This window comes from Hippopotamus amphibius, chromosome 15, assembly GCF_030028045.1.
Source record: "Hippopotamus amphibius kiboko isolate mHipAmp2 chromosome 15, mHipAmp2.hap2, whole genome shotgun sequence".
NCBI classification, from domain to species: Eukaryota; Metazoa; Chordata; class Mammalia; order Artiodactyla; family Hippopotamidae; genus Hippopotamus; species Hippopotamus amphibius.
The window spans coordinates 58,012,669-58,027,335 of NC_080200.1; the positions used below are offsets into that span (position 1 = coordinate 58,012,669).

At 48.6% G+C, this 14,667-nt stretch overlaps 1 protein-coding gene across 6 annotated transcripts in view; it reads left to right on the top strand.

The window, feature by feature from the left end:
* ANKH (ANKH inorganic pyrophosphate transport regulator) overlaps window positions 1–14,667 on the top strand; it is a 136,688-nt gene that overhangs the window by 115,530 nt on the left and 6,491 nt on the right. The gene's annotated exons all lie outside the window — the stretch shown is intronic.

Here is a 14,667-nt window from a genome sequence, read left to right on the forward strand (position 1 = left end):
GGAGGGACAGAGCTGAAGGAGATGGGTTAGCTTAGGGTTGAAGTCAGGGCCACATAGCACAGTGTTCACGGATGTGGGCCCTGGAGGCCCCAGGGCCTGGGTTCAAGCCCGGACCCCACCACTCACCAGCTGGGTGGTCACTGAAAACTAGAAGCTGGGCTTCCCCAGCTGCCACGCAGGCATGATAAGAATACCTACCTTATAAGTCTTTTCAAAGGGGTAATAGCTTAGCACAGCACCTGCCACGCTGGAAGCAAAGAACACCAGCTGTCTCCTCCGTGGTCCCCAGACACGTGGGATTCCATGTAAGGAAAGGATGGCTGTATCGGTAAATAAATGGCTAGTAGTATATTCGATGCCAGTGAATAATTTTATGAATTTTTCTAGTGATATCTTAATACCCTTCCAAATTTCTGGGGGATTTTTCTTCCCCACAGAAATTTTTTTTGGTGGCTATGTAAACTAAAGTCAGCCTCTTGATAGATTTATACAGACTTTCCCTAGACGGACCTCACCCACACAGGAGACACATATTGTGCGTTTTTCTCCCTGAGAATTCGGGGACGCTCTTTGGATGTCCCATTGCCCCTTCCTATTTATGGCCTCCAGTCCCAGGTGCTGACAGTGCTCGCTCGGGCCTTTAGTCGTCTTGTTAATTCAGAAACATCAGTTACCCACAAGCTTCAGTGAGCCCTGAAAGAGAGACATTGATACATTTAGTTCTCTGGCTTAGACATCTGATACATCTGTACACACTAACCAAATATTAGAAATGCCAGTAAGGAAAGATTTTTAAGCACACATGAATGCATTGCAAACTTACCAGAGCCTGGGCGGTGGAACACTTTCAGGGGGATGGGTGATGCTAGGGTCTGTCTATTTACAGCACAGTTCCCCAGAGAAGGAGCACGTGCATATCTATTCATGCAGTCATTCAGCAAATGCTTGAGCTCCTGCTGCATACCAGGCTCCGGGCTACCACGGTGAAACAAACACACAAAGTCTCTTTTCTTAGGCAGGGTTATAATCTCATGGAGAAGACAGGCAATTAACATAAACTATGGTGTTGGACAGCGTGTTGGTTTCCTGTGGCTCCTGTAACAAATGACCACAAACCTGACAGCTTAAAACAACACAAATTTATTCTCTTCTAGTTCTGGAGGGCAGAAGTCGAAATTCACTGGGCTGAAATCAAGGTGTTAGTGGGGCATACTCCCTCCAGTGGCATAAGAGAAGAATCCATCCCTTAACCTCTTCCAGCTCCTGGTGGCGGCCGGCATTCCTTGGCCGAGTCCCTCCACTCTCTGTCTTCGCATCGCCTCCTGCTCTGTGTGCCTCCCTTTTCTATTATAAGGATGCTTGCGATGGTATTTAGGGCCTGCCCAGACATTTCCAGGGAATCTTAGCTCAAGATCCTTAAGCACCTCTGTTACCATGTAAAGTAATGAATGCTTGTTCTGGGGACTAGGGAGAGAAGATCTCTTTGGGTGGCCATTATGCAGCCTTCTACAGGGAGTCACAGCTGCTTGGGGGAAAAAAATGAAGTTGAAAGAGGATGAGGGAGACACTGTTTTGGACTGAGGGGTCACGTGTACAGTAGGAAGGCTGTCCCACAGCCCAATGCCCCCCATGCGCCGGCAGCCGAGGAGGCGTGGACATCCCCCCGCCCCCATCGGGGTGGCACCTCCGTGAGTGCGCACCTGCACGGCTTCATCCATCCTTCCTGCTCAGGGACTCTGTCTCGGTGTCTCCCTCTCTCCAGGGTCAACTTCTCCCACATCGCTCCTTCCTAACCACGTTTAAATACGCTCGTCTCCCCACTTTAAAAACATTTTGAAGAAAACATAAAAATCATGTCTTTATCCAGCAGACCCCTTACATGTCTCCTCTCCTTGGCATCCAAGCACCCTGAGAGAATTACGCAGAAGCACCTCACGCCCACCCTTCCCGCTGCTGCTGGCCACAATCTGTGCTCCCCACCTGGGCCGTCTGCCGTCCTCACCGCAGCCCACCCACCTCCTCCTTCAGGGGCGAGGGGCCCCTCTCCCCTCCTGGATGGTTCCTGTGAGCTGCGTTCTCGCGACCGTTCCCTGTTGTCTCCTTGGAGAGCTTGCCCAGGTCCCCGCGGGCTCACGCCCCAGCTCCCGCAGGCACCGTCTGGTTCTCACCTCCCGTGTTTGATGCCGCCATCATCCGCATCCTTTGCTCATTTCCCATGGCTTCTGCGAGCCTCTCCTCGGCTGATTTCCCTCTTCCTGAGTATCCCGCTCAGGCTCCTTGGTGGAACGTCCCTCTTCCTCACTCCGGGTGAGCACCCCTCTCTGTCTGAGCTGCCTGCCCATCCCCCTCCTAAGCCGTCTCTCTGCAGGTCGTGGCTTTGGTCCCGTGTCTGGCTGAGTCCCAAATGAGCATCTTTGACTCCCATCTCTCTCCTGAGCTTCAGGCCCAAACATCTAACTGCCTCCTGCCCAGAGATGCACTTTGATTTCCCATGGGCACCGACAACTCTCCCTGTCCCCAAGGGGACTCATGGCCTACACCCCGAACTCTTTCTCCCCTCCGTTCCCTACTTCAGTGACTAGCACGGACTTCTGCCTGGTTGGTGTTGCCGGAGCCTGAAGCCTGGGCTCGTCCTCGGCTGGGCTCCCTTCCTCACCCTGACGTCCGCTCGGGTGCAGAGCCGGGTCTTAGCCTCCTAAATACCCCTCGGGCTTCCCTCTCCTCCATCCCCCACATCGTATCCCTATTTTTGCTCCTATAGCTCCCCTTCAGTTGGGACCACAGCCCCCAGTAGGGCTCCACACACTTCTCCTCCAAACCAGTCCCCGTGGAGCAGCCGGTGTATAGACCTTCCTCGGGCTTTCTGTGCAGCATAGACCCAAACTCTGAACAAGCAGTCAAGGCCCATCTCGATGTCCTGCTCCCCGTTCCAGCCACACAGGGCACTTGGAGCTGAGGGACCCCTGTGTGTTCTCTGGGCCCAGGCCTCTGCCCACTTCGTCCCCTCTTCCCGAAACCCTCTCGCTGCCTCCTCGGTCCAGCGTATGTGACTTGGACTGGATGTCACCAGCTGGCTTCCCATCCTCTGCAGCCCCTGCTGTCCTCGTCATGCCCCGAGTCCCTCATCGCCACACTCTGCCGTAGTCACAGGCGCTCCGCCAGCGCTGGCATCATCTCCACGTGTTTGCCGTTGCGTGTGCCCAGCATCTGGCATGGTGCCTGCCATAGAGCAGGTGCTCGATAGCTATTTTTTGAGTGAATTCATGTATAAAGCACATTGTCATAATAGCAAAGTGATTGCTGCAGGAATCAGTAGGTCACTGTAGCATCAAAACTATAGGAGTAATTCAGATCCGACGACCTGGCAGGTGGGAAGGAGGCTGTGAGGACGGACTGTGACGTCCCGCAGACGAGGGGCTGGTGAGGGCCGTCGTCCTCATCCTGCCCTTGGAGTCCATCTAATCCCTCTTCCACGTGGCAGCCCTTCAGATAGCCCCATGTCGATACCTTTTTAACAGCTTTGGCTCCAGACCCTGCGGTGTTTCGGTTCCACTCCTTGAAATTGTTCCAGTTTGTCAGTGTCCTCTGAGAACTTGGAGCACAAACGCCAAATCAGGTCTGACCTCGGCTAATGGACTAGAAGTGTCTCGTTTTGACTTTGTAGTTTTCACCGATGCAGCCTAAGGCTACATGGGCTTTTTCATTTAGCCACATGGCACCGCTACGAGGTGAAATGCAAGCGCCAGTAAGATCCCGTTGGCGGTATTCTCATGACAGTCAGGGGCTGGCCCCTTCTTGACGCCACCGTCAGGGGATTTGCCCACCTCGGGGCTCCTGACCTCTCCCCTGTTCCCTGCTTTCTCAGCCACGCCTGTGAGCGTTTTCACTGCGCATGATGTTAGTGACCTGGGACTTGCACAGACAAAATGCTTCACTCCCTCTCGTCAGTTTTGGGCTTCAGATTCCTTTTGAGTATGTTTGCTCATCTGTTTTAAGATGACCCTCCTTCAGTACAAAGGCGGACTCATCGGAGGGGCTTGGAATGTACCCTCGGCCCTTACGTGGTTCTTTCCTTTTCCTTTTCTTACCTTGAGCATGTTTTTTAAAGCTCTTTCTCGGGATTTCAACACTTACACCCATTCAGCGTATCTGGGCTTTTGCCTTCCTGTTCTTACTCATCCACGAGATTGCTGGCCCTTGAAGATGGTAGTTGTTAGACTTCATCGGGGATTACCCCCCGGGAACTTGGGAAGAGAGAGCCTGTGACCGGCAAATGAAGGAGGGAGATGGCAGGTACCCGCTTCCCCACCTGGCACATTCCCTCCCCCCAGAGCAGCCTGGCGACCACCTGATGTCTTCAGGTGCTTTCTGATCTCTTTTCTGATGGGGGGGTGGATTTTCTCTTTTGAGAGGTTTCCAGCTCCTTTCAGAATCTCTCTCTGGTGTTCTTAGATCGTACTTGCCTCTTTCCCACAGATTTTGAAATCTCTTTTCTTTAATTCATTTCTTAAACTTTCCTGGTTACTGTGAACTTAACAAGGATGTGGTCACTCTCTCCCACGTGAGTGGCCATCTCCTTCTTGACGGTCACGATTCCATCCAGTGAGGCTGTTCTTCGTCTTGGTCTCCAGCTTCCTGAGATCATCCTCGTCTGGGAGGTTAGCTTTCAGGTTGCTGGAGAGGGAGGAGGTGAGTGTGTGCCCTCCAGAAACCAGACACGAAATTGCAACACCGCTGGGCGCCTGTTCCATCATGCCCAGGCCGGCGTGAAAATACGTGTTGTCTAAGGGGTGGCGGCCACCGCAGAATTTAAGGTGATGATGTTTCGTATTTAAAACATTTTTGTCCCAAAGCTTCAGAACTTCCCCCTCAGAGGGACCTTCCCAGAGGGAAAGAAAGCAAAAAGGCTTTCCACCAGAGAAGGAAGCAGTCAAAAAAATCTGCACCATCAGCTTCTTCCTCTGTGACACACTGAGATAATCCCTTTCCGGGAGGTTCAGCTAATCTTAAAATACTTCTGCTGTTCAGGCTAGATAAGTCCTTGGGAAGCACGAACCCCACAAATACAAACAGGAACTCCTCTCTGCCCCTCCCCCCAGAGCGGCCACCACCTTTGAAAGGCAAGGAGGTCACTGACAGTGGCAGTATTTATAGCACCCCTAATCCCGCCAGGCCAGCTCTGGCCACCTGCTCCCCGCGAGGTCTGGGCAGCTTGGCTAAGGCACTGCCGGTAGAAAACACCAGAAAACACTCTGCGTGCAGTCACAGGCCTGGAATCTCGTTCAGCCCTGCCTGTTGCAGCCTTGGTTTTCCCCCGGTTAGGGGCCTTTTTTATCATGTGAGCCTCAGTTTTGCATCTTGCAGTTCAGGGTGAGTTCCTCTACTTCCATCTCGGTACATAATGGACAGTCTCAAGTGCTCTGGTCTGCACACTAATTCTCCTCTGTTGCCACTTCATGGGATTGCATATGTCAGCATCCAACATATGTCAGCATCCGACAGGCATATCAAGAATCCCTTTTTTGGGCTTCCCTGGTGGTGCAATGGTTAAGAATCTGCCTGCCAATGCAGGGGACATGGGTTTGATCCCTGGTCCGGGAAGATCCCACATGCCACGGACCAACTAAACCCGTGCACCACAACTACTGAGCCTGCGCTCTAAAGCTCTAATGAGCGCACGTGCTGCAACTACTGAAGCCTACATGCCTAGAGCCCGTGCTGTGCAACAAGAGAAGCCACCGCATGGGAAACCCATGCACTGCAATGAAGTGTAGCCCCTGCTGGCCACAGCTAGAGAACACCCATGCGCAGCAAGAAAGCCCCCGACACAGCCAATAAATTAAAATAAATAAATTTAAAAAAAAAGAATCCCTTGCATCCCACTAGTCTGAGCTGCATCTCAGCTAAGGATTCAGCCCTGAGACCTTCAGCTGTGTGCTGGAAAGCTGCAAAATCCGAGCTGAGAAATAGCAAAAGCCACCATCCCATAGGACCTCAACCTGTGTCAGCGTTAAAAGTTCAGTTCATGAGGGTGACCCAGTCTTACTTCCTGTGGCTGAACTGACCCACAAGCTGTCCCTCAGCCATCAGGGTTGCGGACACTACCGGCCTTATTCCGGTCGCAGTACCATGCTGGCCCTGTGTCTCCAACAAGGACGGCCTGTTTGAGGCTTTGTTTCTGCTGGGCTGCCCCGCCCCCACGCCCTGAGACTGCCTTCTCATTGTTCACGTTATCCAGGGAAGAAAAAGACCTCTTGTGCATGGGGGGAGGATGAAAAGGACCAAAGGTGCTAAATTTAAGACTTCCTCATTTGGTACCCCTCACAATGTCTGTGTACTGTGTACCTCTGGGACAGTTGGGCGCCTTTAGACATCCCAGAAACATGGGGGGAGCAAGGCTTCTGAGTCTCCAAGGCCGGGGTTGAGACCCTGGCCCTACCCTTTACCAATGGGGTGACCTGGGAAAAGTCACACAGCCCCTCTAGGCCCTGGTATCCTCAGGAGAGGAGCAAAAAACAATGCCACGATCCTGGGATTGGGATAAGGATTAAGTGACATAATCTATGGGAAGCTCTTGGTATATAGTAAGTAATTGATGTTAGTTCCTTTCCACTGAACCTCTGGCCCCTTCACACTCCTCCCCAAAGCTTCAATAGTCCAGAATTCACTTTTTAAAAAAAGCAAAAACAAACAAAAAAAAAACTTTTTTTTTAATTTAAATTATTGGCTGTGTTGGGTGCCACTGCTGCACACAGGCGTTCTCTAGTTGTGGCGAGCAGGGGCTACTCTTCATTGCAGTGCACAGGCTTCTCATTGCGGTGGCTTCTCTTGTTGCAGAGCATTGGCTGTAGGCGTGCAGGCTCCAGTAGTTGCAGCACACAGGCTCAATAGTTGTGGCACACAGGCTTAGTTGCTCTTAGTTGCATGTGGGATCTTCCCGGAGCACCAGAGAAGTCCCCAGCATTTGCTTTTTAAGTCCTTATATGTTGTAGATTTGAAGGGTTGATTGGTTTGTTTGGGGGGAGATTAAAACAATTGAGACTGGTCCCCAAGTCTCTACCTCATAATAGAATGACAGTACAAATCCACATGTACATTCTTTTTCATTTATTTTATTGAACTATAGTTGATTTGCAGTGTTTGCTGTCTACTACACAGCAAAGTGACTCAGTTATACATATATATTCATTCTTTTTTATATTCTCTCCCATTATGGTTGATCACAGGATATTGAATATAGTTCCCTGTGCTACACAGTAGGACCTTATTGCTTATCCATTCTATACATAATGTTAATAGTTTGCATCTGCTAATCCCAAACTCCCAATCCATCCCTCCTCCACCCCCCCTCCCCCTTGGCAACCACAAGTCTGTTCTTTGTTTGAGTCTGTTTCTGTTTCGTAGGTAAGTTCATTTGTGTCATATTTTAGATTCCACATATAAGTGCCATCATATGGTATTTGTCTTTCTCTTTCTTACTACACTTTGTATGATAATCTCTGTGTCCATCCATGTTGCTGCAAATGGCATTACTTCATTCTTTTTTATGTCTGAGTAATATTCCATTGTATACATGAACCACATCTTCTTTATCCATTAATCTGTAGGTGGATGTTTAGGTTGGTTCCATGTCTTTGCTACTGTAAATAGTGCTGCTATGAACATTGGGGTGCATGGATCTTTTTGAATTAGAATTTTGTCTGGATTATATGCCCAGGAGTGGGATTGCTGAATCATATGGGAACTTTAGTTTTTTGAGGAACCTCCATACTGTTCTCCATAGTGGCTGCACCAATTTATATTCCCACCAACAGTCCACACATGCATTCTTAAAACAATTAGCAAATGAACATGCATGTTGTGTTGTTGTAAGCAGGTTCCAATTTTTTTATTTTTAAAAATTGTGGTGAAATACACCTCACATGTAACTTAGTGCCTGAACTGTGTACAGCTCAGTACCTTCACATTGTTGCACTCCTGACCCCACCTTCCATCCCCAGAACTCTTCATCTTGCAAAACTGAAACCCTCTACCCATTAAATAACTCTCCATACCCCTCCCCCACAGCAAGCCTCTAGCAAGTTCCAGTTTGACTATTAACAGTCAAAAAAAGTAAAGGCCAAACATAAGCTAAGGCTGGAACTTTCTAAATATTCTTCAAATCGGGTAAGGAAAGAATGAACATTCTGCAGACAGTAGATGGGATGGGCAGAAGTTAACTGGAGCTCCATCTGCGGCCTTGGTGCATGGCGCCCCCTGCTGTTTGAAGTAGATTGTTTCTGTCAATCAACCCTTTGTTACCAAGAATTTCTCTGACATCTGAAAGATGCACCAACTGCTCTTGTGTGCATATGGCAGTTTCCCTACCTCTGAATGATAACGGGGATGATTTAGTTTTCATATTCTTAAACTGATTTTAAAAATTACACCTGAAAATGTGAATATTCTATCAAAGTATTCCAGGTAGGTGCATATAAGAATTGTAACTATCAACCAGCCACATTGAGAATAGTAGGGGGTACATAAATACTTTGTAACAAGCCTTGCCACTCCCTAGCTTAACTGAAAACCGAGCTCTGCTTCTCTCAGGAATAGATGTGGTTCACTCCATCTGTTTCAGCCTACTGAAATTTTTGCTGGCCTGACCTTACATAAAAAGTCCCCCTTGGGACTTCTCCGGTGGACCAGTGGTTATGACTTCACCTTCCAATGCAGGGCGTGCAGGTTCAATCCCTGGTCAGGGAGCTAAGATCCCTCCTGACTTGCCTCCAGGCCAAAAAACTAAAACATAAAACAGAAGCAATATTGTAACACATTCAGTAAAGACTTTCAAAAAAATGGTTTTAAAAAGACATCCAAAAAAATCTTTAAAAAAAAAAGTCCCCCTTTTTGTGTATCACCTCACTGTATACTATTGTGATACTCACTGTCCTACCCATGACTCTGTCCTGAACAGGAGTGTTTTTCTCCATCATCCCCTCCCGTGCTGCCTCTTTGCTTCCATGCCCACGTGGCTGTTCTCGCCTTCAGAGGACAGGTCATTGGTCCCCAGTCAGCAGCTCCGCAGGACAACAGCCCGTTCCCCTGGTGGAGGTTACTACAGGCTTGCTCCCCTCACCGCCTCTAATGCGGAGCCCCACAAATTGGGTTCATCGGCCTTTTCACACATGGCTTGCTTAAGCATTTCCGCAGGAGTAAAACAGCATTTTTTTTTCCTTCAAAATTGGGACTCACCCTGGTTCTGAGAGTCAATCCTGATGAAATGCTGTCATTCCCCTGGGGCTGTGATGACGTCTCACGAATTCACCGTTTACATTAGGAAAGCTCCTAGAGACGGCCCCATCTCCTTCAGGCGGCCGCCAGCAAGGACAGTAACTGTGGAGAGGACAGGCCAGGAGGGCCCCTCGTGGGGCAGCCAGGCCTCCAGCCTGAAGGAGAGCAACGCTCGCTCTGTCACGTCACATCACACCCTCTCATAGTGCACGTGGACCCCTTAGCACACCCCGTTAGCCCTAACTGCAAACACCTCCTGATTTAACCGTTTCTCCCCTGCTGGTCCAAGGCCATCTCTCACCTGGACTGTTACAGTAGCCCCGCCCCCACAGGGCTCCTTCCTGCTTCTGCCCTTGACCCCCACTCCCACAGTCTGTTGTCACACGGCAGGCCCTGGGAGAGCCGGCCAGAAGAGCAGTGTCCCTCCTCTAATCCACAACATCCGGAGGCTCCCAGAGTCACAACCATGACCCGCAAAACCTTTCAGGAATGCCCCTACCCAACCCCCACCACATGTGCGCAGACAACACAATTTGATGCTGAAAATCAAAAGGCTAAATGGCATTCCCAGGTGTGTCAGCTCTCTCTGAAAACTCCTGCAAGACAGGTGTGTGTCTGGCCTTGTTTTGCCCCCCACCTCCACCCCCACGTAAATCAAATCAGTGTGCCTTCTGCCTGGAGTGACATTAGGTGCAGTTTCCAAGAGGCTGGCTGTGAACACCGAGCTGGCAGCCACCTCTGAAAGCCGCCCCTCCCTCCGAAACAAGACTGCTCCCATCCCTGTTATCTGCACGTACGGAGATTGACTTTATCTGGGAAGACAGATCCAGGGGTCCTTTTCATTCTAAAATGTTTTCTGAACCAGAAGAAAGAAGACATGCTGTTTGTGGTAAACAGGGAAAAGTACAAAGAGGAAAATAAAATCAATCCTAATCTTGACACCTGCAGATGAACCCACTGTTAGCATTTTATCGTAGTCCCAGGAAACCTTTTACAGTGATGATAGCTGAGATCGATCGCACCGCCGTGCCCGCCGCTGGTGGGAGTATTTCATGCAGATCCTGGGCCCAGACGTGCTGGCGGTCCGGTCGTCTGAGGTGCGCTCAGGAGCTGGCATCAGAATGTAAATCAGCTTACTCATCCAGCACACACAGTAACCACTGCTGTTTGCGACATTGTTGAGGGTTAACCACTGGTTTACCCAGTGGAGACTTAAACCCAACTTAACAGAAGTTGAACCCTTCTTTCTAAGTAAAACCTCCAAATAAAACTGAGGCCCAGGGCCGACTCTTTTAATTCAGAACAGCTGCATGTATTTCACTTCTAACTGCAGGGGACCAGAATGTCTGACTTAGTGCTAATCCTGATTATTCAGGGTAATGGAGACAGCTTTGTGAGTTCCTCAAAAGCATAGTCAACGGCTTCTGGAAACTAAGTCAAAACCAGAGCTCTTGGCAGTGTTCCTTCGTGGAATGGAATCCTCTCAGGACGCGTGGGAACGGCTGCCCCACTGTGGCTGGCTTTGTACGTTCTCTGAGTTCAAATGCTGACAGAGACAATTAGCTTCTTCGAATCCCAATCCCAAGTTCTTGGGCAAGAGACTCAGTCCCAGGGCAAGTCAGGGACTGACTCTGTGGATGAGGAGATTCTTGGGAAAGATGCCCGTTGTGTGGTTCTAGTCACATTGACTCAGACTGTAGCATCTTAGGCCCAGAAGTGTTATTTCTGTAAGGTTTGGGGCTGCCTTCATCCTTGCTGTACACTCTAATCCTATTTGGGAATCTCAATACATGGTTAAAACTTTGTCATAACTTAGCTCACTATTGCATGGATTTAGAAGTGAAGGTTAAATACTGCCTCCAATACACAACAACGACATACGGCTGAAGCCTGCTTAACAGACTGACTCTAAGGAAGGCGTTAAATTACTCATTGATTTGCCCAACCAAACCCTCCTTAGAAATGTGACCGTGAAACATACGTTGACCGGAAACTTCCTGTTAAGGTTGTGAGTAAAAGGGCTGCAACCCTTTGGTTAGTTTCTGCAGAGGCTGATACAATCTAAAAAAAAAAAAAAAGCAGCACCAGCCAGTGATCATGGAGATGGAACGTTTGACTGGAGTGGTCTGCACTCTGCTCGAGATGAATGTATCTTGAAATACAAATAAGTATCTCAAGATTCAAAGTAAAAATTTCATGGTCACTGCCTGGACCTCAGAAAGAGAATCACAGTCTGTCAAATAAAAGAGGAGTGGGTCGTGGGTCTTCCTTTTTCTTCAGCGTTTTGTTTTAGAATTATTTCAGATTTACAGAAGCGTTGTGAAGATAGCACAGACCCTGCACCCCACATTCCATCCTACTCCATCTTACTCCATCTTCACCCCACACTCCATCTTACATTTGTCACAACCAAGGAACAAACCCCAGTCCATCATTAGGAACTAAACTCCGCAGTTTAGTCAGATTTCACACGCCTTTCCCTCGTGTCCTTTCTCTGTTGTAGGATCCCATGCACATCACTGCGTTACAGTTAGTCATCTTGTCTCCCTAGCCTCCTCTGGTCTGTGAGCGTTTCTCAGACTTTGTCAGTTTCAAGGAATACTGATTAGGCGCTATGTAGAATGTGGCTCAGCTGGGTTTGTCTGGGGTTTTTCTCATGGTTAGACTGGGCTTATGGGCTTTCGGGAGGAAAACCACATGAGTAAAGAGCCATTCTCATCACATCTTATCAAGAGAACATGCTATCAACATGACATCACGGATGACGTTACCTTGATCGCCTGGCTGAGATCACATTTGCCAATTTTCTCCACTGTGAAGTATTTTTCCCCCTTTCCATCCCGTCCTCTCTTTGGAAGGAAGTTACTATGATCTGCCCACACTTCAGGAGTGGGGAGATAAGCCCCACCTCCCTGAGAGGGGAGTATTTACAGAAATTACTTGCAATTGCGTGCTAGAGGTTTGTCCCTATTTGCTCGTATATATCAGTACAGACCCAGGGTATTTACTGTGTGCTGGGGTCATAATTCAATACTACATCATGTTTCGTTGCTCGGATCCCTCCAGCTTTGCCAGTGGCAGCTCTCTCTTTTGAGCTCCTGTGTCCTTTGACGCATTGTTCCAAGCTGATCATCTTGTCTATTTTCCACCCTCCTCCTAGAATGAGCTATTTCTCCTAGGAGCCCTGGGTCCTTTTATTGGAGGATATTTAGGAAAACCAAGATCTGGGCATGGAGTGGGTTGTTCTGTTCTGCTGACTGCTTCCTAATGAGATAACGTTGACAGCAAGCTCAGCAGCAGAAAAGCCAGCCCTGCCCCTACTCCAAGGAACAAATCATGTTCTCTGTCAGTACTCTATTAGGTTTGTGTTCTGGTTTGGAAAAGTCAGTGTCATTAGGCTCTGCAAATATTTGAAGAACACAGCATGTCCTGGTCAACGAGGAGGGCATGTGCTAAGTCAAGACTGCTCTGGGTGAACTCGTCAGAAAGACACTTCCTGAAATGTCTTTTGTTAGGTTCGCTTCTAGAGCTGCTTGTTTTCTGAAACAGATTGGTTACATATCATCTGAGTATGATGCTAGGGCTTGATATGTGTCTTGGAAAAAGTGGACCTAAATATAGGTCTTGCAGCTTTTAACCAGCGTCATACCTGCTTCTGAGTTGCGTGTATTCCTTTCTGGGCAGTGCTGGAAATAGTCGCTTTTTTTAAAAGAACTTGCTGGAAGACAAGGAGCATTTTCATCCTGGAAGCATGGCAAAAGCAAAGGGTCAAATTCAGAGACTTTAGGGAGAGAAAGAAAGGAAGCATAGAGAAAGAAAGGTATTGCTTCTCTTTAAACCTGTGATCGATGAGCCCCCAGGCTAGACTGAGACCAGACAGTTACACTGTTCTAGGAAGACCCAATCTAGGCTGAAGGTGTGTGGGGCTGAAAACTCTGAAGGAGCACCTCAGTGGCATGTAGCCTTGATAGGGGCCTGTAGGGTGTGCTTAGCACAGACAGATACAGTAAGTCCCCTACATATGAACCTTCAAGTTGTGAACTTTCAAAGATGCGAATGTGCGTTCCTGTGCCCAATCCTGGAAGTTAGTTCACCTGTCTGGCGTACGTTGTCACATGTGCACATCCTCTACAAGTGGTTGTGCTTTTATACTTTACTATACAGTACTGTACAGAGTACAGTAGTACAGTATCTTTATTTCAAGCCCAGCAAGTCCAGAAGCAAGAGTACAAGCAGCGGCGATGTAGCTGGTATTGCTACCAGCGCCTGTATTCCAGCTGTTGTACTGGACTACTGTACTTTTCAAAGTTCTGTACTGTAAGGTTGAAACTGTTTTCCGTATTTTTTGTTTGTTTGTTTTCTATGGATGATTTGTGTACACAGGATTATAAACCTATTACAGTACAGTACTATATAGCCGATTCTGTTAGTTTGGCACCTAGGCTAACTTTGTTGGACTTAACAAACAAACTGGACTTACGAACGTGCTTTCAGAACAGAACTCATTTGTAGGTAGGGAACTTACTGTACCAGGTGGAGAACGGGCTTAGTGGTGTCAAGTTAAACCATATTGTGGACTTTTAGAAATGACATATCAAGCCTCCTTCCTGGGAAGCTCTATTAGAGACCCACCAAGCCTTCCTCTTTTGCTTTCAAGGGAACTACAGTCACCCGCCCTGGTTACATGATATCTGTGTCAGTATCCCCAGTGATTTGGATGCGCTCACTCTCTTGTGTCCCCAAGTCAGACTCCCTCCTCTGAAGGTGACTGACCCTCTCCTCCAGGGCCGTGGAAAGCCTCCGGTGAACATTATCTGTGCAGAGAAGCCAGAGGGAGGACTGACCTTTGCCACAGGCGCTTGCTGAACCTTCCTCTTTGACATGCAATTACACCCTCCTTTTTCCTTGATCTGTTGTCATTTAAAAGCCACTTTACAGTGATTTTGCAAGGCACAGAGAGATTGCAACAGGAGGCATTATCTCACATTCAGATAACCACTAGCTACAAACTAAGTAAAGCCTGCATGTGGTTTTCCTGGAAGCTTCCGGGTTTTTAGCAGAATGCAGCCTAGAAAGCTCCCTCCAGCCAGTGAGGAAACCCAGTAGTTCATCCTCCATTAGTCCTGGTGCACAGAGTTGGGGCGATGCTCACTTATCTTAATTCTTTACAACTTCACTGCTGTGGAAAATATGTGAGAGGAGGGATGATCAATCTACTTGTCAAGAAAATGAACTGTGTCCCAGTGCTGTGCTCAGTGTCATTGTGAAGGTGTCATGTGAAAGTGCCACCATGCCTGGGCCATAGGCCTGAGTGACAGCTCACCATTTCAGGCTGGCAGCTTTGCAGTGGGAAAAGATGGCAGGGCTCCTTGTCCAGGCCACTAGGTAGTAAAG